The sequence below is a fragment of the Mobula hypostoma genome, chromosome 5 (assembly GCF_963921235.1).
Source record: "Mobula hypostoma chromosome 5, sMobHyp1.1, whole genome shotgun sequence".
NCBI classification, from domain to species: Eukaryota; Metazoa; Chordata; class Chondrichthyes; order Myliobatiformes; family Myliobatidae; genus Mobula; species Mobula hypostoma.
Genome location: NC_086101.1, coordinates 46138681 through 46162849, shown reverse-complemented (window position 1 = coordinate 46162849; position 24169 = coordinate 46138681). Strand labels below are relative to the sequence as shown.

The 24169-nt window shown below is 39.8% G+C and overlaps 1 protein-coding gene and 1 long non-coding RNA gene across 5 annotated transcripts in view; one reads left to right on the top strand and one right to left on the bottom strand.

The window, feature by feature from the left end:
- Window positions 1-24169, top strand: part of LOC134346787 (dachshund homolog 1-like) — a 586859-nt gene that overhangs the window by 98954 nt on the left and 463736 nt on the right. The window lies entirely within an intron of this gene.
- On the bottom strand, window positions 403-23025 carry LOC134346790 (uncharacterized). Its single transcript, XR_010018029.1, has 3 exons — window positions 22571-23025; window positions 17223-17354; window positions 403-1031 (listed from the first exon to the last, which is right to left on the bottom strand). It is a non-coding gene; the product is annotated as an uncharacterized LOC134346790 (long non-coding RNA).

Genomic DNA, 24169 nt, shown 5'->3' with positions numbered 1-24169 from the left:
AATTATAATGTTTACAAAACATTCATGTGATATCTCAGTTTCTACTTTAATTGTGTGTTTGTTTTCCACAGTTTATCTGGCACTTTGTTTGAATGGCTAATTAAGAATTGTACCTTTTCCATCTTTGATTCTTTGTGAGAATTCTAAATTGTCTTATCAACAAGTATTGATAATTCCACAGTTCTAGGACCCGCAGCAAACAGAAGCCTGAGAATAACTAACATTGAAAAAAGGGGTGATTCATATCCCAGATATTGGGAACTGGCCACAGCTTAGCTGGTGACTTTGAATTCTGAGCCTTAAGTTCGGGATTGACATGAAAATAGTCTTGGATTTCTCATAATGGAAATTATTTTCCAATTTAATGAGAATATCACAGAACGGTACTGATTCTAAGTCAAGTTGAGTTATGGTCATATGAACCAGTACATGTATGCACAGTTGAAATAAAAATCAGCGGTTTCACAATGAAACAACTGAAATTCTCTGTGACTTTGTAGATCATTAAATTACACACATATACATTTATTCCAGTATTAAAAATGTTATCTTGAGGTATATTTTTCTAATATGCCAATAAGTTACAGTGATTGTGTTTGCTATTGTTGTGAAGAACCATATACTGTATAAAATGATGGAGCATTGGCCCACTGACTTCACGCTGGCCATTGAGTATCCATCTACACTAATCCCATTTTAACTCTGCCCATGTTCCCTTCAAATCCTTCCAAGTTCCACCACTCAGCTGCTTCGTCTTCTTCTTGGGCTCTTAGCTCCCGATGGAGCATAGGCCATTGATGACCTCCTGTCTCCATTGCCCAAAGTCGATGGCATGATTGCAGTCCATCAATGTTTCTGTAATCCATTGCACCCACAGGGTATCGGCCTATACAACTTCACCGGATCCCTGTTGGCTGGCCCTACCCGTTTCCAATTCTCACAACAGGGACGTAGGGTTGGTCTTAGAGAGGCACCACTCAACTACAATAAACATACAAAATGCTGTAGAAACTCAATAGGTCAGGCAGAATCTGTGGAGAGGAATAAAGATGTTGATTAGTTTCCACTAGCGGGGGAATCTTGAACAGAGGGTACTTATACAAAATTTAGGGAGGGAGTATTTTTTCTGTTAAAGTAGGAACTACTTGCAGAACTGATAAATCTCCAGAATTCTCTGTCCCAGAGGCTCGATGATTACCATTTCTTACCATGTATACTGTTTACTGTCTGAGCTTCACACCAGCAAGGAATTTCATTGCACCCGCTGCAATGATTGGGGGTATTGAAAGAGAAATTGAATAAATATTTGAAAGATCAAGGAATCAGGGACTGTTGGAACTGGCACAGAAGAGGAGATAGGGACTCGGGATAGGTCAGCCATTATCACCTAGAATGAAAGGTCAGGCATGGAGGGTCAAATGGCCTATACCTCGTCTATTTTCCTATGTTCTTATGTGATGTTTAATTTAGTAATCCTGGAACAGAGTAAAATTGATCAACCTTTCTGCTCCATAACACTTAAGGTAAGTTCATACTGAGTGACAAGAGAATTCGATTGGCTTCAATTATCAACGAGTCTGTTTACAGTTAGCTATGAGTTTGCACAGGAAAGTTGACAGTTTGATCTTATTTCCATTGACTGTGAGGTAAAAACTTAAATGTTCAGGTTCAGCCAGTTGGAAAACTCAGCTCGAGGTGAGTGGGAAACTTCCTGGCTGAATATCAGATTGGGAGACATTGAAGGAATGCTGACTGTTCATTTTAGTGTATCTCGTTCTCTGGCATTTTATGTGAAGTTCATTGCTGTTGATCCTGCGTATGTAGTAATAAATGTTCACATGCTGGATCATTTAGCAGTTCACATTATAGCATTAAAGTAATTCTAGGTTTGTCCCTAAAACCATCTCATTTTTAACTGTTGTTTCATGCATATAACTGTCAACCCTTTACAACAACAATCACATGTACTCGAGCGGTGTCTTTGGTTGCAGATATTAAACACATAAGGGTAAAAGATTGAACACATTTCCAAACATTCTTTTTCTGGTGATGTGATAAAGGGAACTGAATGTGTAGCATTCAGGGTGTAGCAAGGACGAAACAGGTTTCCAATGTATTAATACATGCTTATTGAAAGCTTTGACACAGAACATAAACAGTGCAACACAGTACAGGCCATTCAGCCCGTAAAGTTGTGTCAACATTTTAACTTACTTTAGGATCAATCTAACCCTTCCCTTCCACATAGTCTTCCATTTTGTTGTCATCCATGTTCCTATCTTAAGAGTCTCTTAAATGGCTCTAATGTATCTGCTTCACTGCCAGCACTACAGACAGTGCGTAGCACACTCCCACCATCCTCTGTGTAAAAAACATACCTCTGATATCCTTCCCCCACCCCCTATGCTTTCCTCCAATCATCTTAAAATTATGCCACTTCATACTAAGCATTTGTGCTTTGGGAAAAAGTCTCTGGCTATCTTCTCTATCTATGCCTCTTCTTGTCTTCTACACCTCTATTAAGTCACCTTTCATCCTCCTTCACTCCCAGAGAAAAGCCTAACTCTCAGCCATTCCTCATAATGCATACTTCCTAATCCACGCAGAATGCTGGTAAATCTCCTCTTGTCTATTGTAGACAAATTTCTCCCTATGTCTTTATCACAGGACTGGCTAATTTTGAAGTGATTTAACTGGCAGTAAGTCAGAAAGTTTGCACTTGCAGAGCCTAAATTGACGGGTAGAGTTTGTCCATCATGTGCAGAATCTCTTCTGTTTATGAGATGGTCCATGAATACATTTTCCTTATTGACTTATGGCAGGTTGTAATTTCTTTTCTGTAAATTGTTGCCTTTAATCTCTTTGTTGGCCTTGTTAAAATGCTTAGATGGTATCACTTTTAATTGAAATTAAGGGAGAAATTAATTTTGTGTGGTCTTAATTATTTCAATTACAGTTCTATTCCATCAGAGGAAGGGTTGTGATGGAGTAATAGTAGCTTTAAAATACAACTTTGTATCATTAACACTGCCAATTTTTTTTGCATAACTTCCTGCCCTTACAGGCGTTCCAGTCTTCCCTTGCTGGTGTTTCGGTTTGGATCTCACAGCCCAACTATGGGTTGTAGGAGTGTTTTCACATGTTTTGGGCTAGTGAGGCCTGGCAGCGCCCATCCCTCTGGTAACGCATCATTATTTTAATGAACATGGCTGTTCTGTCGTTTCTCTTTTTGATAAAGAAGTTGAGAAAAAAAAGGATATTTGACACCTCATTCCAATATCTGGTCAGATCATGGGCTGATCTAATCTTATTGAAACCGAGCTCCCAACATATTCACAACTTCTCTTGATGCTAATCCATATGTGTACACATTGAGTATATTCATTGATCGGATCCACAGCTCTATAGGACAGAATTCCAACAAGTGATACATCTCAGAGATGATAACTTCTTTCTCATCTCCTTCTTAAACAGGTAACCACCCATTTTGTAACTATGTCTTCAGTCTCGGTTTCCTCCCAGAGGAAACATTCCCTCCTAACCCAACATGTTCGTGTAGTAACAAAAAAGTAGGAAAATTATGTTCCAACTTTTTAAGACTTTTGTCAGACTCAACCCAGGTAATGCATGCAGTTCTGGTTACCAAGGTGTTGAAAGGATGTGGCAGTGCTGGAGAGGTGCAAGATGACCAAGATGTCCACTTGTGGTATCTGCCATTGATCCACTATTCACTGGAGTTCAGAAGAATAAGTGGTATCTCATTGGAACCTTTCAAGTATTGAAAGGACTAGATAGAGTGGAAGTGCAGACGATGATTCCAATAGTGGGGCAGCCTAGGAGCTGAGTGCATGGCCTCAGAATAGATGGAAGACCTTTTAGATCAGAGATGAGGAAGAATTTTTTTAGCCAGAGGGTGGTGAATCTGTGGAATAGATGGCTGTGGAAGCCAAGTCATTTGGTTTTATTTAAAGAGCAGGTTGATAAGTATTTCAATGCTAAAGGTGCCAAAAGCTATGGGGTGAAGGCAGGAGAATGGGGTTGAGAGAGAAAATAAATCAGCCATGATCATTGGTGGAGCAGACTCGATGGTCCGAATAGCCTAATTCTGTTTCTATGTTTTATGATCTTACGATACTCTGTGTTGTAGATTATTCTTTAAAGTTTGAGAACAGGGTGGGGATGTGGGAGTTCATACATGTGGAGCCAAACATGGCTGGTAGATATCATCCTTTATTGATGGTCTAACATTGTAAACAAATACTGTACGCACAATTTTAATGAATATGTCTCTCTCTCTTCCTTCCCTTTTTGATTAAAAAGAACAAGAATTGGAACAGTAATTAGCCATTTAGTCCCTCAGGATCATTCCAGTATTTGAGAAGATCATGTCTGATCTGATCTTGTCTGAACTCCAGCAAATTCCCCATTACTCTTTTAACAATATTTTTATTCTCTTGATGCTAATCTATGTATCGGTATTCATTGAACATATTCATTAATTGGATCCCTAGCACTCAAGGATGGATAAATCCAACAGAGGGCAAAGGATAGCCATTTAGATATCATCTGGATTCCAATACCTTTTTGAAGCAGTGGTAGTGAATGTCAGCGATTCTAGATAAAGCAGGGCCTTGTCTAGAACATTCGACTTGGAAGCAAATTAAGAAATTTCTACTTCCAGTGGGCTAGAATGAGTAAGAGTGGTTTCGGATCTCATAGACACACCTTGGGATTTTCCGTAGGCTTTCCTGCTCCACTCACTCATATCTTCTATCCCTTAGACCACCCAGCCGATTGCCATGGGACAATATGTTGCTGGCATCCTACTCTGTTTTACTCCTGTCCACATTCCTCATCGGAGTCAGACCCTTGCCCTGTTAATGGGACTGGGAACAAAATATGAATCAGTGGTCAAAACATGCAGTACGTCAGAGCTATTGTCTCATATTCTGAAAGAGACAAACTTCCTTTTGTGTGATTGACCATCAATAATGAATAATGAGAATTCTCCCTGACTGCAGTGGGCTGCTTACAAAAAAAGTACTGGCTTTGCATTTCATTAAAGCAATGTTCGATGTCAAAAGATGACACAGATAGGAATATAAAATCCGAAAATTCAGTCTTTAATGCTGACTCTGGTAAACATTGAAACCATTTTCTCAACTAATTGATGTGATCTCTTCCTAGATGTCCTTCAATGATTATGTCACTTCCCATTTTGTTAATGACCAGGGCAGAGATTAGTTTGTTATTTTTTATAATCTCTATCTGATGATGTACGTTTTTAGAAGCTCAGTATATCAAAAATTTCAATGATTTCTTCATCTTTTCTATTATCTTACTGAATTTTATTTTCTAATTGAGACATCTGTACTTTAGTTTTCTGAAGGGAGTTTTTAATCTCTCAAAACTCTCTCTGATCTTGTAACTGATGCCAACAACAACAAAGTGTTTAAGTTGATGCATTCCTCGGCAATGACATATCTCAGAAATATTGCTGTGAGTCAGTTGCAGTACTCTTGGCTCAGAAGGTTTGCATTCAAATCCTGCTACCAAGATTTAGCCAATAATCCAGTGCAATACCGAAGGATTTCTGCACTGTTGCAAATGGTGTCTTTCAAATATGAAGTTATAGAGAAACACAACATAAACAGTCCACTAAATCCGTACTGACCATTAAGCATCCACTTACAGTAATCCCACTTTATTCTCCCCACTTTTCTGTCAACTCTTCCCAGATGCCCGCACTCACACATTTAAGGCCGTTAACAGTCTCCACTTCACCTCTCAACACCATTAATCTTTGGGATGTGGGAGAAAAGTAGAACACCTTCATGAAAAGTAGGCAGTCACAAGTTCTGGATCTGGAGATGGTAGTGTCCAAAAGGTTATTCGGAAATCACGAATGAGGTGATAATCTTGTGGTTACAGCCATTTTATTGGTTGTTCATAACAAGGAACCATGTCACTAAACTGTAAGTAAGAACTGAAGGAAGAGACAAAGAAAAGGCAAAACTCAGAGAAGCTGTAGTTTTCTTATTCAGAAAACAAGTTCAAGCTTGACGGATAAGGAAATTCTATGATAAGAACAGTTCAATTTATGGTGTGATATGGGCTGCAGATGACAAAACTAGAAAAAAATTACTGAACCAGCTTTACTACAAATTACTGAAAATCCACTGAACATTTACAGACACACAGGTGATTGTGCAAACATATAAGAAAACATAAATAAAGTTAAATTACAAAGAAAGTTGCAACTTAGACCACAGTGCAACACAAGAAAAATGCACAAGCACTGCCCAGATGGTATCAGAAGTTAGGAATAAAGCAGAGTCACTGGAGCTAGTCTCCACTATATGTGGCACCATACTGTCCTACATCAAACTGTGGTAACATCTTTTACCCAAGTGGACGATGAACATCCTGTGGCATGGTAGCTTAGTGGCTAGCACAACACTTTACAGTACCAGCGACTCAGGTTCAATTGCCGCTGCTATCTATAAGGAGTTTGTATGTTCTTCCCGTGACCGCAAGGGTTTCCATTGGGTACTCTGGCCGTCCCACAGTTCAAAGACATACCAGTTGGGAGGTTAATTGGGCATTATAAATTGTCCCGTGATTAGGCTAAGAATAAATCGGGGGAATTTCTGGATGGCACGGTAGATGGAGTTCAACCCGGAGAAGTGTGAGGTGGTACACTTCGGAAGGACAAACTCCAAGGCAGAGTACAAAGTAAATGGCAGGATACTTGGTAGTGTGGAGGAGCAGAGGGATCTTGGGGTACATGTCCACAGATCCCTGAAAGTTTCCTCACAGGTGGATAGGGTAGTTAAGAAAGCTTATGGGGTGTTAGCTTTCATAAGTTGAGGGATAGAGTTTAAGAGTCGCGATGTAATGATGCAGCTCTATAAATCTCTGGTTAGGCCACACTTGGAGTAATGTGTCCAGTTCTGGTCACCTCACTATAGGAAGGATGTGGAAGCATTTGAAAGGGTACAGAGGAGATTTACCAGGATGCTGCCTGGTTTAGAAAGTATGCATTATGATCAGAGATTAAGCGAGCTAGAGCTTTACTCTTTGGAGAGAAGGAGGATGAGAGGAGACATGATAGAGGTGTACAAGATAATAAGAGGAATAGATAGAGTGGATAGCCAGCGCCTCTTCCCCAGGGCACCACTGCTCAATACAAGAGGACATGGCTTTAAGGTAAGGGGTGGGAAGTTCAAGGGGGATATTAGAGGAAGGTTTTTTACTCAGAGAGTGGTTGGTGCGTGGAATGCACTTCCTGAGTCAGTGGTGAAGGCAGATACACTAGTGAAGTTTAAGAGACTACTAGACAGGTATATGGAGGAATTTAAGGTGGGGGCTTATATGGGAGGCAGGGTTTGGGGGTCTGCACAACATTGTGGGCCGAAGGGCCTGTACTGTGCTGTACTATTCTATGTTAATAGAATATGAATTACATAGGACCATAAGTTTAATGAGTCATATCACCAAGATACTTCTAAGAATTTTGATGACAAGAGCTAAAAGTAAGATACAAGCTGAAATAGGCAAAGAACAATGTGGTTTTGTGAAAGACAAAGGTATAAGAAACGCAATATTGATGTTAAGGATACTATCAGAAAGAGCTATTCAAGTGCAAAAAGATTCGTTTGTTTGTTTTATCAACTACACAAAGGCATTTGATAAAGTGAAGCACAATAAGTTATTTGAAATATTACAGAAAACTCTAGATTTTAGATTTGAAAAACCTCTGCCTAATCAGAAATCTGTACTGCCGCTGTAAGAATAGATGGAGAAGTGAGTCAGTTTACAAAAATCAAGAGAGGCGTTAAACAAGGGTGTGTTTTCTCCTGATTTATTTAATGTGTACAGTGAAACAATATTACAAAAAATAAGAGACATCTTGGGAATCAAAGTTGGCAGTGAAAACATCAATAATTTCAGATATGCAAATAACACTGTGTTAATTGCAAGTACGGAGGAAGAACTACAAAACTTATTTGATATCATTGTTGAAGAAAGTGCAAAAATGGGTCTATCTATTAATTGCAAAAAGACAGAATGTATGGTGATATCCAAAAAGAAGGAGAATCCTATCTGCAGGCTGAGAATAAATGGGGAAGACATAAAACAAGTACAGAACTTTTGCTACTTAGGAAGCTGTGTGACATCAGATGGCAGGTGCGACATGGACATCAAAAGAAGAATAGGGATGCAAAAGTCACCGTTACAAGAATGAAGCGTATACTGATCAATACTAAACTAGGCATGACAACCTGCCTCAGAGTACTGAAATGTTACGTTTATCCAGTTATGTTATACGGCTCAGAATGTTGGACTATAGCTAGTAACATGAGGAAATGAATTGAAGCTGCAGAGATGTGGTTTTTGAGAAGGATGCAAAGAATATCATGGACAAAACGAATATCTAACGAGGATGTCATGAACAGAGCAAACACAAAAAGAGAAATAATGTATGAGATCATGAAAAAGCAACATAACTTCATTGGACATGTGATTAGGAAAGAGGAGTTAGAATGCACGGTAATTATGGAAAAGATTGAAGGGAAGAAAGCACAAGGAAGACAAAGACAAATGATGATGGAGACAGCAGCCAGAGAAATGGAAATGAATACCAATGAATTGATCCACTTGACCTGAAACAGGAGTGTGTGGGCCATGGCAGTCAAAGCTCAAAACTGGCATGGCACCTGATGATGATGATAACCAACGACCAAGCATTGCCATCCTGGTCCCCTTCATGATAGCTTATGAAGAAGCATGTGACTTCCTTCCCAGAGATGATAGGTGTTTGTGCTGTTTGTGCACTTGACTCTTGGAAGCTTGGACTCCATCGTCTCAGATGTTTCCAACCACAGCATCTGGAAGGCTGTTCCAAATTCTGATAGCACAGAGAAGGAAGCTTCTATCCAGTGTGTAGGTTCTCACATCAGGCATAGAAACAGCATGAGCAGGCGTAGATAAATTTGATCCTGTGGTTGTCCTTAGTCTTTTGTCAAGAACAGATTATCTTTTATTCTCTTGCTGTGCTTACACTGGCTGACATATTCCCTAATTTACAAACAGAACTCCACCTCCAAGCAAATTGCTCACATTCAGGCTCACATTTTTTGTCAATGGGACCAATATATTAATGTCAGGAAAACTAGCTTTTTGCAGCAGCTGCACAGTACACAGCAATAACCTTCAGAGTAACCTGAGAGAGATGTTATAGACTTATCCAGAACAGAGACAGACTATTCTTTTGGTTGCTGCGAAGGTGCCGATAAGTGGCAACTCATTGTGTGACTCCTAGTGTATAGGCAGAGACTAAAGACTGTGATGAGGACCAAGAAGGGAGGCAAAGAAGTACTTACAGGATTGCTTTGAATCAGTGAACTGGATAATATTCATGGATTCATCTTTGAATCTGTATGAATATGCCACCATTGTCACCAACTTAATCAAGACCTGTGTGGATGAGTGTGTGCCTTTGAGAACATACCAGACATACCCAAATCAAAAACTGTGGATGATACATAGTCTGCTGAGGGCTGGATCTGTGTGGTGTTCAAGATCGATGATCTAGAAGTGTACAAGAAGTCCATGTACAACCCATAGAAGGCTATTTTAAGAGGTAAAAAACAATTGCAATTGAGGCTGCAGACAGAATCAGATGCACGTCAGCTCTGATAAGGTTGCAGGCCATATCTTGCTGCAAAGTGAAGTGTAACATCATGGATGGTGGTGATGCTTCACTCCCAGATGAGCACAGTGCCTTTTATGCACGCTTTGAAAGCCAGAATAAAACTACACCTGTGTGAATGCCTGCAACATCTGGGGACCTTGTAATCTCTGTCTCAGAGGCCAACGTCAGAGCATTTTTTAAAAAGGTGAACCCATGCAAGGCATCAACCCCTGATGGTCTACCAGATAGGGCTCTGAAAATTGGTGCCAACCAACTGGCATGACTGTTCAAGAGCATCTTCAATCTCTCACTGCTGCAATCAGATGTTCCCACCTGCTTCAAAAGAGTGATAATCATACCAATACCCAAGAGGAGCGCATAAGCCCCTCGCTGACTATCAGCACTGATGCACCTCAAGGATGCATACTTAGCCCCCTGCTCTACTCTCTGTATACCCTTGACTGCGTGGCTAGACACAGCTCAAACATGATCTTTAAATTTGCTGATGACACAACTATTGTTGTGTCTCAAGTGGTGACGAGGAGTCATACAGGAGCAAGATAGATCAGCTGGTTGACTGGTGTCGTAACAAAAACGTTGTACTCAACGACAATAAGGCCAAAGAACTGACTGTGGATTTTAGGAAAGGAAAGTCAAGGAAACATAGGCCAGTCCTCATCGATGCCACAGAAAGTTATAAACTCAGCCAAGTCCATCTCGGCCACTAGCTCTACCTCACTAATTTTCCTGTCGTTTGGCACTATTTATTTATTTTTTTAGATTATGAGGACACGCAGTCCTCTTTTATTGTCATTTAGTAATGCATGCATTAAGACATGATACAATTTGTTCCTCCAGAATGATATCACAGAAACACAAGACAAACCAAGACTAAAAAAACTGACAAAAACCACATAATTATAACATATAGTTACAACAGTGCAAGCAATACTGTAATTTGATAGAAGAACAGACCATGGGCACGGTAAAGAAAGTCTCAAAGTCTCTTGAAAGTCCCATCATCTCACGCAGATGGTTGAAGGAAGAAAACTCTTCCTGTCATGAGCTTCCAGCGCCGCAAACTCGCAGATGCAGCACCCTGGAAGCACCCGACTACAGAGGACTCCGAATCCGTCAGAAAACTTCGAGCCTCCAACCGGCTCTCTGACACGGAGCACTGAGCACCATCTCTGCCGAGCGCTTCGACCCCGGCCCCGGCAACAGGCAATAGGCAAAGCCGAGGATTTGGGGCCTCCTCCGAAGATTTTCGATCACACAGTAGCAGCGGCAGCGAAACAGGCATTTCAGAGTTTCTCCAGATATTCCTCCTTGCATCTCACGGCTGTCTCCATCAAATCAGGATTGTGCACAGCATCCTTCTTCACAAATACGATATCAATTTGGAGCGGCCGCGCGCGCTGCATCGTGCCGCCATCTTCTCCTCCCCTCCTCCTAATATTTTAATATTATATATACCCTAAATTAAAGTTATTTTATTATTATATATTGCAATGTACTGCAGCTGCAAACAACAAATTTCACAACTTTTGCCAGTGATAGTAAACCTGATTCTGAACAGGTCCTTTGACCGCAAGTCTATGCCATCAAGTACCTATTGTGCTAATCTCATTTACCAACACTTTACCTGTAGCTTATGGGGATCCAAGTGCTCATGTCAATACTTCCTAAATATTGTGAGACTAAAATGTGTCTTTCATTGCGGGATTATGGATAGTGTAACCTTTCCCTGACACCTTGAAATAAAAGTGAAAATTGGATTCTAACGTTACATTGTAATTTCAAAAGTGTGGCACAAAATTAACAAACACTGAGAACGTGTTCAGATCCCAGAAATATGAACCACAAAGACTCTATATTCATTTTCATGTCAGATAGTAAAATAAAATTGGATTCAGTTGCTCAGTCACCCATCATAAGCAGGAATTGCTTTAATATTGAGTACAGGTATCTTGAGTCATTTGCTTCTTCCTGCCCATGTTTAGCTTGCTCCAGGGAAGTGCCATATCTAACACAATGATTTCAAGTGAGAACAATCATTCCCAAAAGTCAGAATGAGTTCCAATGAGTGGGAAGGTGCTAAGCCACCCTGATGCCAACAATCAAAGAAAGATCACTGCTTTCTGGAAAAAGGTATGGGTGATTGTAAGTTTCAACGTAAGCCTTACTTCTGTTATGTAAAGATAGATATACTTCTGGTATTGGTATTAGCTTATTATTGTTATATATACAAAGATAGCATGAAAAATTTTCTTTGTATACTGTTCATATGGATTAAATTGTTATACAATGCTTTGATCTAGAATAAAGTGCAAAAGCTATCAAAAGTACACTGCAGGTAAATGAAGTGCAAGAACATAATAACGTAAATTGTGATAATAAGAGTTCATCTTATTGTACAACAGTTTCATTCAAGAGTCTGATAACTATGAGATTGAAGCTGTCTTTGATCCTGGTTTCAGGCTTTTGTATCTCCTGCCCATTGGGAGAGGGGAAAAAAGAAAATTTATAGGGTGGGTAGCATCTTTGATTATGCTGGCTGCTTTACTGAGGCAACAAGAAGTATAGACAGTGTCCATAGAGGGAAGGCTGGTTCTTGTGATGTGCAGAGCTGTGTCTACAACCCTCTGCTGTTTCTTGTGGTCACATGCAGAGTAGCTGCCATGCCAAGCCAGTATACATCCAGACAGAATACTTTCTATGGTGCATCGATAAAAATGAGTAGCAGTCAAGAGGGACATGCAAAAGTTCTTTGGTCTCCTGAAGAAGCAGAGGCGTTGGGGAACAAGTTAACCTCTCCCTATTGTATTTCCTGAGTATTTTTATTCCTAATGAGTTTCCAGCCTTCTAAACATTCCCAGATTTCATTAATTAGCCAGTTGGATGGCTGCAAAATATGCCCTTGATGCTGTTAGGGAAGTATACATTGGCAGTGAAAAGTGGCAAAAGATTGAGTGAGTTATAAAGATTATCCTTTGGAATGCAGTAAACAATGACACACTATTGATTTATGGACTTGGATACTTTTTAAAAATTCTTTTCCTGCTTCAATACCAGGGGTAAAACATCCAAAAGTACTGAAATCTCTGTAGCGATTTAATATGTGTCATTTTTCATAAATATATAGTTCTTGTTATTTTGAGGATTGATGCTCTCCATTAGGCTTGTAAAAGAAACGCACACAAAATAAATGGCGCATTTGTGTAAGCATGCAAATCTGATGACATTTTCAGAGTGTTTAGGATTTTTTGCATCTGTGGATTTTCTCATGTTTGTGAGGCCTGTAAAAGAGGCTGGTGGTATTGAAGGCTGGATTATTATATTATTTACATGGAGCTCCTTAAGAAATATAATAAAGCACAAATATTAATTGCTGAGCCAGCATTTCCTGCAGAACTCAGCTTAGAAATCACAATGGCACTCCACAAATAATAACGAGGGCATTTTCTATCTGTTCCATAGTAGTATGTCTTCTCTAGATAGTGAGAAACTGAAGATTTCTAGATACCAGAGTTGAAGTAAGAGAGATAGCCCTTGACCTCAAGGCAGCATTTAACTGAGTATAGCAACAAGGAGCCCCAGCTAAGATGGATCAATGGAAATTAGGGGGAAAACGCTCTGCTGGTTGGAATCATACCTGACACAAAGGAAGATGGTTGTCGTGATTGGAGGTTTCATCATCTCATCCTCAGGACATCACTGCAGGAGTTCCTCAGGGAAGTGTCCTAGGACCAATCATCTTCAGCTGCTTCATCAATGACCTTCCTTCCATCATAAGGTCAGGAGTGGGGATGTTTGCAGATGACTGCACAATGTTCTGCACCATTCGTGACTCCTCAGATAGTGAAGCAACTCATACCGAAACGCAGCAGGACCTGGACAATATCTAGGCTTGGGGTGACAAGTGGCAAGTAAAATTCGAGACAAACAAGTGCCAGATAATGACAAGAGAGGCCCTAACCATCATCCATTGACACTCAGTGGCATCACCATCACCGAATCCCCTACTATCAACATCCTGGGGGTTACCATTGACAGAAAACTGAACTTGTCTAGCCATATAAACACCATAGCCACCAGTGCAGGTCAAAGGCTAGGAATCCTGTGGCGTGTAACTCAAAGCCTGTCCACCACCTACAAGGCTCAGGTCAGGAGTGTAACGGAATACTTGCCACTCGCCTGGATGAGTACAGCCCCATCAATACTCAGGAAGCTTGACACCATCCAGTACAAGGGAGCCCACTTGATTGGTACCCCTTTCACAAGCATCCAGTCCCTCCACCATCGACAAACAGTTGCAGCAGTGTGTACTACCTACAAGGTGCACTGCAACTGCGACAACACACCGAAGTTCCTAAGGCAGCACCTTCCAGACCCACGACCACTACCATCTAGAAGGATGAGATCAGCAGATACCTGGGAACACCACCACTTGGAAATCCCCCTCCAAGTCACTCACCATCCCGACTTGTCACTGGGTCAAAATCATGGAATTCCCTCCCTAACAGCACCTAGACATCAGGGACTGCAGTGGTTCAAGAAGGTAGCTCGTCACCACCCTTTCAAAGACAGCTAGAGATGGGCAGTAAATGCTGGTCTAGCTGGCAAAGCTCACATTCTGTAAATGAAAAAATAAAAAAAAAATCACCGGATTTTTTACCTTGGTTCAAAACAGAGGTTTATGCCTAGAATTTCAGTCAGGCGAAGCTGCCTTTTTCAGCACAAGGTCTATGGAAACTGATGCTTTCTTAAGTACAACGAGACTGTATGGCTGTCAATGGTAAAGTGTGTCACTCTGAAAATTCAGTCAGATTTGCATGCTTACACAGATGAGCCACTTATTTTGTGGGATGTATATCAATCCCATTTCCAGCACCTGGTCCTGTAACCTTCCACATTTCAGTGATTCAAGACTTGTCAAGATATTTATTAAATGTTGTATCTGTCTTTGCCTTCACCAACCCCTCAGGCAGTGTGGTGCTAATTCCAGTAAGACTTTGGCTGAAGAAGTACTTTTTCAGGCTATGCCATTTTAAATAACGCGACCATAATACGTAGGAGTGGAGTCAGGGCATTCAGCCCACTTAGTCTGCACTGCCATTGATCATGACTGATATATTTTCCCTCTCAACCTGTGGCCTCTGACTTGAAATGCCTCTACCAAGGAGAAAATTTCATGCTACTTACCCTATCTAGACTCCTCCAAGTTTTATATACTTCAATTACACCCCCCAATTAACCTCTTGTGCTTGGAAAATAAACACAGCCTATTGAGTATCACCTGACTGAAACATTCCATCCCAGGCAACATCCTGGCAGATCCAGCTTGACAATCGTGAACTTTTTTTTGTTCGGTGAATAGAACTGTACATAAGACTCTCGCTGTGATACTTTGTAAAGCTGTATCTTAACCTCCCAGTTCTGATGTTTTATAGCCTGGCTAATGAAGGCAAGTGTCCTTTATGTCCCGCTGGGTGGCACGACAGTGTAGCGGTTAGCACAACGCTTTGCAGCACGGGCGACGCGGGTTCGATTCCTGCTGCTGCCTGTAAGAAGTTTGTACGTTCTCCCCATGACCATGTGGGTTTCCTCTGGGTGCTCCGGTTTCCTCCCACAGTCCAAATATGCAAAAGTTGTTAAGTTATTTGGTCATTGTCCTGTGATTGAGCCTGGATTAAATCGCGGGATTGCTGGGCAGCGTAGCTCAAAAGGCCAGAAGAGCCAACTCCATGCTGTTTCTCAGAACTGAAGGCAAGAGTCCTACAAGTCTTCGTCACAGTCTTATCCCCTGCGTCACCACCTCAGCAATCCTTGGACTTGTACATCAAGATCCCTTTGTTCCCTTGTGTAATTGATGTTAGGATCTTAGAAAACTTTGTGGAACAGAGGTTTCTGAATGTTGGCTTTAGAAACAATGCATTATCTTGAATATTAAAACTATTTGGGTCCTCCAAGAGGAAGGCTGATTCAGTAGCGGTAATACCTTAGACATGAGGTGATATTGATGTTCTCCTCACCAAGACCACCACTAAAGAGGCTGTTGGGCCACAAAATAAGGGAATTCTTTTTTGAATATGTCAAGGGAATTCTAGGCATAGATAATTTCAAATGGAGGGCAGTCATCCAAAATGACAGTGCAACACTCTGTCACTGCAAAAGGTTACCAAGAGGACTGAGAAAATACATAACAGATGTTCTCAAAGTTGAAATTTTTAGCAACTCATGGGGATTCTTGGGCCAAGACCAACTAAAAAGGAAAATGGGTTTTCAAGATGGTAGTGAAAACTCTTTGTAATTATAATGATGCCCACCATGAAGAGCAGAAGGAGTATCAGAGTTAGTGATTTCCACATTGGCTTCATCCAGTTTCCACATTGAAGTACCTCCGACCTAAGCAGCTGGAATGGAAGTGAGTAATCCTTAGTCCTGTACATCTGCATAAGCTGAAGAAGAATTATGTAAATATTGTGCTGTTTAGACCCTAGAATGGTGCTAAGATCTGAGGTAGAGGAATTTAAAAGTATTTGGGAGGTTCTGTGGCACAGCTAGAAGAGACACTGCCTCGCAACACCAGAGACGAGGATACAATCCTGTGATTCCAGATGCTGTCTGTGTGGAATTTACATGTTTCTCCTATGACTGTGTGGACTTCCTCTGGGTAATCCAGTTTTTACCCTCATCCGAAAGATGTGTGGTTTGATTAGTTTATTGGCCCCTCTAAATTGCCATGGTGTATAGTGCAGGATTGACAGGAATTGATGAAAATCACGATAATGGAAGGTGCAAAAAATCTAAAAGAGAATCACAAAATGATGGAAAAAGCAGATCTGTGGGAAGTGAAACAGAGTTAATATTTCAAGTTGCGGACCTGCTGTGCATTTCCAAATTTTATGCTTTTATTTTGGTGTAACTGTGTGGTGATTGTTGAAATGACTCAGTGGGCTGAAGAACCAATCTCTCTCTCTATAATTCTCTTTATTTGATGCCAAATGATCAATTACTGGAATAAAAGAATGTTGCCCACTGGCTAGCATAGTGAGTGAATGGCTTATTTCTGTGCTCTACGATCCTGTGACTCAATACACTAGTTATAACAATTAGATTGGGAATTTCTAATGTTCTATCCAACTACTGTATTGATTGATATGTACTTTTTGTAATAAAACTTATAGTAACAAAAGTTATAAACCATTGTCGAGAACTGACTGAACAATGACAGATTGCTCAAAGCGATATGCATAGTTATTTGTTGACTTACAACCATTTTATTTACAACTTTTCACCATACAGGCCAGCCCTGGGTTATAAACATCGACTTATAGACACCTCTACAAACAAATAAACTCCCATAATATTATTACTTTCAGAAGTCAAATGTACATACATTTGTTCCTACAAACATCAGAATTAGTTTCTCCCTCTCTCATCAGCCTTGTGTGTTTTTGATGTCATTTATTGCACTATCTGAAAGTATGGATCAAGTGCTTTTGTGTATTTTCTGACTTACCGACAAAATCATCTCATGGGTATCTGTAAGAGCCGAATCTGTTCATAACTCAGGGATAACTTGTAGGATGATAGAGGTGCACAGCTTTGATTTGTGAATCTATTTTCTCCATGGTCAATCCACAGGACTTCCCTGCAGAGGAAAACATTGCACTAAATTTTCCAAAAGGCATTTTTGCCCAGCCTTTTTGATATACATATAATTCATTTTTTTTCCAGAAACATATCCCTTTTGTTAATCAGAGAACAGTAACATATCACTAAACAGACACCAAACTATCTTTCATAGAAATAAATAGTTTTCTTTGGTATAAGCGAAAAAAAATCATTGATTCTGCAGATGCTGGAAATCCAGAGAAAAACACACACAAAGTGCTGGAGGAACTCAAAAGATCAGGCAGCATTATGGAGAGGAATAAGCGGTTGATGTTTTGGACAGTGATCTTCCTGATGAAGGGTGTCAGCCTGAAATGTTGATTGTTTATTCCTCTCCATTGATGCTGCCTGACTGACTGATTTATTTATTTTTTTTGCTTTTATTTGTCTTGGAATAGAAACTGCCAACAGTTTGGAATTCTTGAACTGAGCAATATGTCTGGTTTAAATAAAATTGGGAATTACAACTTCTAAAGTGACTGAAGCCTGTAATATGACTGCTTGCAGTGTTTACTGTATGCATGTGTATGTTGGTTTCATTTTAAAAGGAGCTGTTCAAAACAGTGCTTTAATTGTATCTTTGTTCTGACATTGTTCCTGTTGGAGTGCAACAAATTGAAACAGGATAGTTAAGCTGATCAATCTTTGTCAAGAATTTATGAAGTATAACCCTTGAGCAGAGGATAGGCAGGTTAAGTCTTTATTCCTTCGAGTGTAGAAGACTGAGGAGTGCTAATATACAGGTGTATAAAATCATAAGGTGAACACAACTTTTTTTCTCAGTGAAAAGGTCTCAAAAACTAGAGGGTATAGTTTAAAGAGAGAAGGAAAAGGTTAAAAGGGCCCCAAGGAACAACTTCTTCACACACAGGGTGGTGAATATGTGGAACAAACTGCCAGAAACATAGTTGAGGCATTTAAGAGACAGTTAGACAAATGTATGAATAAGAATAGTTCAGATGAGGAGTTCCTGACCTTTTTTTATACCATGGACCCCAGGTTGGGAACTCCTGGTTGAGATGGATATGGGCCAAACCTGAGAAAATGGGTCTAGTTTAGAAGGACATCTTGCTTGCCATGGGCCAGCTGGGCTGCAGGGCCTAATTTCCTGCTGTATTACTCTATGACTCTACACAGTGAAAGATGAATTATAGGTGGGGTCAAATATACATCTCAGTTCAAATGCAGTAAATAAACGTAGCCAAGGCAAAAAGGAGAAAGGTGGATTTTATAATTAGAACTATCTGATTAAACATTTATGGCTCAGATAGAGCTCGCTCAACCCATCATGTCCATGTTATCTAAGAATAGACTGTAGTTTACTTGCTCTCCCTTTACAGGTTCATGGTCCATAGTCTTGCAAGTTATATGCTTCAGGAGCTTTTTAACCGCTGAGCGTACAGCCATCACTATCTCAACAGGCAGGGAGTACCACACCACCATTTCTGGAAAAAAGCTTTTTCCTTATATTGTCTTTGATCTTCAAGTGCATTAAATTCATGCATCAATTGGCATTCCTGCAATCTTTTCTCTGTCTCCTTGTCAAGGGAAATCGGCCCTTCCTGTTTACATTATTAAGGCCTCTCAAGTTATTAACATGCTGATTCCATTTCCCTTCAGCTTCCTCTGTTGAATAGGAAATAGGCTCATTCTATCCAATCAATTTTCTTAGGCACCGTTCTCCAGCCTTGGCAGCATCCCCATAATTTCCCCCACACCAAATATAATGTGGTGACTACAACTGTATGCGATACTCTAATTAGTATTTTATACAATTTCAGTGTGAACTTCCTGTTTTCACTAACTGTACCTGATTTACCTTCACTTACAAAACGTAGGACATTGAACAGAGTAGCACAGGAACAGGTGCTCGGGCCCACAGTGTTGCACTAAACTAGTAAAACTAGTAATTACATGCCTAACTAAACTAATCTCTTCTCCCTACACAATGTCCATATCTCCCCAGTTTCAGTACATTTATATGCTTATTTTTATAGCACCACTGTTCATTTGCCTCCATGGTTGTGTATTTAATATTTGAGTAATATTGCAAATATATTGCTTGATGAAGCATTCTTTGTTTAAATAATTCATGATGGTTTCTATGTAAAGTATATGAATGGCATACGTCTTTATGCTACCACACCATATGCACATGCCTCGCTTAAAGTAAAAACAAAACTAAGACAAGTTCTTCTGGGCTTCTGTCTTTTTACTTTCAATTAGTTTTATGTTTTGGAGTTATAAAGCATAACAGTGGCAACAAGGTATTTTTAAAACAAACCTGAAATGGCTATCTAACTGTTGAAGTGCAGCGAGATGTTGGAGTTAAGAAAAAGCGCTGCAAGAAATGATCGTGTAAATAAACAGTGTAGCATGTGAAGGGAGAGGGAGAAGATGATAAATTTAAAAAAAAGACAGGAAACGGACAAATTCATGGGTTCATAAACAGTGAGTACTGGGTGATAGTAATCATAAATTTAAAACAAGTAGAAATGGCTGCCTACATCAGAACAATAGAATGTTCAATTACATAGTGGATAATGGACTCATGTATACGGAGTGAATTAAGCAGTATTTTGAAGCAAATGAAGTAGCCAATGAGAAACAAGTACTAGTTTTTCTGAACGCATTGGATTTAAAGATATACAGTTTATTTCGAAATTTAACTGCTCCAACGAAGCCAGCCGAAATGAGCTTTGCTGATATTGTAAAACTAATGCAGGAAAACTTAGAACCAAAACCATTGTTAATTGCAGAACACTTCAGCTTTCAGAAGCAGAATCAAAAGGAAGGGGAGACCATTTCAGCATATGTAGCCTAATAGAAGAGATTATTTGAGCATTGTCAGTTCAGTGCTGGGCTTAATGATGCATTGAGATATCATTTAATATGTGGAATTTTACATGAAAGCACTCAAAACAGCTTCTAACTGAAGAACAACTTATATTTAAAGAACAGCTGAAATAGCCTCAACTAATAAGGCAAACATACCTTCTGCCTCCTTTACCATCCTATCAACATGTACAGCTACTTTCATGGAGACAAGCTGCTTGCAGGGAAACATGGAGATGTGCCAAGGTTACTCTGTCTATTTGCATTTCTCTATTGCCTCAACACACTCTGTGTTCTTCAGTCTTGCTTAATTTTCATCCTATGTTTCTCCCTCCCCACCACCCCCAATCATTTCATGCTTAGCGAGCCTAAGTGTAAAGAAGTAATAATATATTTGCATAAAATATTAGTTATATCATGGCTGTTGTGCACCACTTATTGCACTGCAAGGTTACAACCTTGATGTATAACAACTGTGATCTGAGGGAAGAGAAGGTACTACCTTCACCAAGAGATACAACAGAACCCAGTTCACTGGAGCAGACACAGTTTAATTCTGAGAAAACCTTTGCATGCTTATAAAGAAAATGATTGAGGGAAGACCATTTCCTACTTATAGAGGAATCACTGAGATGGTTCCATCGTTGAGACCAAATCGTCAGACACATTTCTTTATAAAGGCTGTTTTTAGATTGCAGAGTATCGAGAGGAATGTCACAGGAACTTCTTGAGACATTTATGAAGGGAAAGTTGGATAAGTACTCTCAGTGACCACTTTAGTAAGTACCTTTTGTACCTAATAAAATGGTCACTGAGTGTATGTTTGTGGTCTTTATTCCATTCAGCAAGATTCAAGGTGTTGTGCATTCTGAAGAGCTCTTCTGCACACCACTGTTGCAACATGTGGCTATTCAAGGTTCAAAATATATTTATTATTGAAGTACATATACTACATACAAACTTGAGATTTGTCTCCTTACAGGCAGCTACAAATCAAATAAGTTCAAATGAAGCCATTAACAAAGAAGACCATCAAACGCCCAATGTGTAGGAAAAAAAACCAAATCTTGCAACAATAAAAATAAACAAATAACATTTAGAACTGAAGTTCAGGAAAGTGAATTAACAGTCACAAAGCCAGTCATCACTGCAGACAGTGCAAGGGTCCATTAGTTGCAGGTCAGAACCTCAGATCAGCGCAGAGATGAGTAAACCTCGACATGCAGCGAGCTGAACACTGGCCCATCCCTCATCTCCAGCCCTGCCATCCTGACCTTTTCATTCTGGCCCACCGCTTAAATCAGCAAAACACTGGCTCATTCTTTGCTCTGGGACCTCGGCCCTGTCACTTTTTTGGGTTCTTGAGCCTGGGCCCCCCCCACCTCGATTTGGCCTGTACTTGACCTTTTAGTTACAGATGTTTTCCTGTTAGCTTGAACCGGTCTGAACATTCTTCTCTGACCTCTCTTATGAACAAAGAATTTTTGCCTACAGAGCTGTTACTCACTGGACGTTTTTGATTTTGTTTTCCACACCATTCTCTGTAAACTTCAGAGACTGTGGTGAATGAAAATCCCAGGAGATCAGCATTTTTGATAATACTCAAACCACCCCATCTGGCACCAACAATCATTCCACAATCAAAGTCACTTAGATCACATTCCTTCTCCATTCTGATCTTTTGTCTGAACAATAACTGAACCTCTTGATCATGTCTGCATGCTTTTATGCATTGAGTTGCTGCCACACGATTGGCTGATCAGATATTTATATTAATGAGCAGATGTACAAGTGTACTAATAAAGTGGCTAATGAGTGTAGTTGACATTGGAAGGCCTTGAGTGAGAGATGAAGGCAATGGTATAGGGTTGGAATTTTTCTAACAAATTGCCAACAGAAGCTATACATTTCTAATCAGTGGAAAGCAGGAGGTTAAGATGATAATCTTTAATGTTTCAGTTTATAAGTTGACAGGATGTGGGCTTGATCTTCACTCGGTGACATGGTACGATGCCTTGAAAAATGTAAGCGTTTTACTGAGATGGTATCTGGAAAGCTGTTTTCCTGGCACTTCCAGTACATAACATTTGTATATTAATTGTCATTCTTGAGTTCTGTGCTCTGTCATAGAAGAGGTTCCCAGGAAATTCACAGAGGAAGGGATCCAAATATGTGCACAAATATCCTTGAAGATTTTCAGTGCCTGGCCTGACTGCTGGGAATCCCTGGTTCATGACCCCTCAAAGTGGTGATGATAGATGATAGACGATAGATTTGGGTGCACACATAAGCAAGAAGAAAGATTGCACTTCACAAACCTTGCTCACCCACTCCTGCCCTCTCTTGTTTATCACTTACCCCATCTATGGAAGAGTCGGCAGCTACCACATTGACCTCGTTAGCCTCCTAAAAGCAAATAGAACATAAAACAGCACAGTATGGGAACGGGCCGCCTGGCTTACAATGTCAGGGCCATGCATGACACCAAATTAAATTAATGCCTTCTGCCTCTACATGATCCCTATTCCTTCATTCCCTGCATATTCATGTGCCTACATAAATGCCTCTTGAATGACACAATCATATCTGATTCTGCTGCCACTTATGAAAGGAGGGCATGTACCATTTGGTGAAGGTCCTTCATGATGGATACTGCCGTCTAGAGGCACCAGGTTTTGAAACTGTCCTGAATGTTGGGGATCTTGTGGCTGTGATGGAGCTTGCTGAACCTACATCCCTCTGCAGCCTCTATTGATCTTATGCATTAGAACCTCTATTATTTTAGAAGCTTATATAAAAGCACTGTAAAAGCATCTGGGCATCTGTCATGCCCCCTTATGATGTTGTATGTGATCATACCTCATTCTTCCTATATTGGTTCTCTATTTAAGTAGAGAGACTTTGACTCTCTATCCACCAATTTAGGCCAGATAAGATTTTATTTTTAGTTGTTTGGGAACTGATTCCAAAAGAGTTCTCATTTAGCTGAAATTGCATGCTCAGCTTAAGACCCTTCATTAAAAACAGTTTTTTTTTAAAAGAAAAGGTAATTTAAACTTAAAATGGATACTTCCCCTTTAAATCAGAGCACAAGCAGTTTTTTTTTGCAATTGTTCAAAAGACAGTAAGTAATGATTAAAATAGCTATGTGGAATGCTGTGAGATTAAAGTGATGCTAATGATAACTGAAAGAAGAAAAGGGCAAGCAATATTTTAATCCCTGAGAGAATGGTTAATGACTTCTATTGCCTGAGATTAAACTAAACCTGTCTCATCAGCTTTTTCTGCTCTGCGAAAAAGCTTTCTGCATTTCGATGTATTGAAGTCTGTTCTAGGACATTGCATTTAAACTTGTAACTGCTTAAAAGCTGCACAAAGCTATACACTGGTCAGGTTTTTGGCTAATTCTGCGTGAGAAGTCAGTTCTTGATATTATAAAGTATTTATTTTACCAGTTAACTATGCTAATTAGGAATATGATGGACTAAAGTGGAAAAAAAACTTTATATTGTTCAAAACATCTTTCCTTTCCTTTATGAAGAATAGGAGTCAATGGAGACGAAGTTTCTCTTAGATTCTTCAGCATACTGAACTATTTTTGTTGGGGGTGGCTGTTATATTCTAAGCAGTCATTTCAGTGATAGTGCACCCTTTCTCACTTTAGAAACAATCACAAGCATCATCATGCTTTAAAAAGTACAATGAATGAGGATGCATTTAACACACATTTCCAGTCATGCTGTAAAAATTCACTTTATCTCACTGGAAAACAATTTAGGTTATTCCTGATATTTCATTTTAATAATAAAAAATCAGAAATATAACACGTTCAGTTATACCATGGAAATACAGCTCCTTTCTGCTGAAAACCACATTTTCAACAGTGATTCCCAGACTTGTGATCTGTACCATCTAGATGAGCATGTATCCAGGTTTCTTCTGTATTAAATGAAGCAA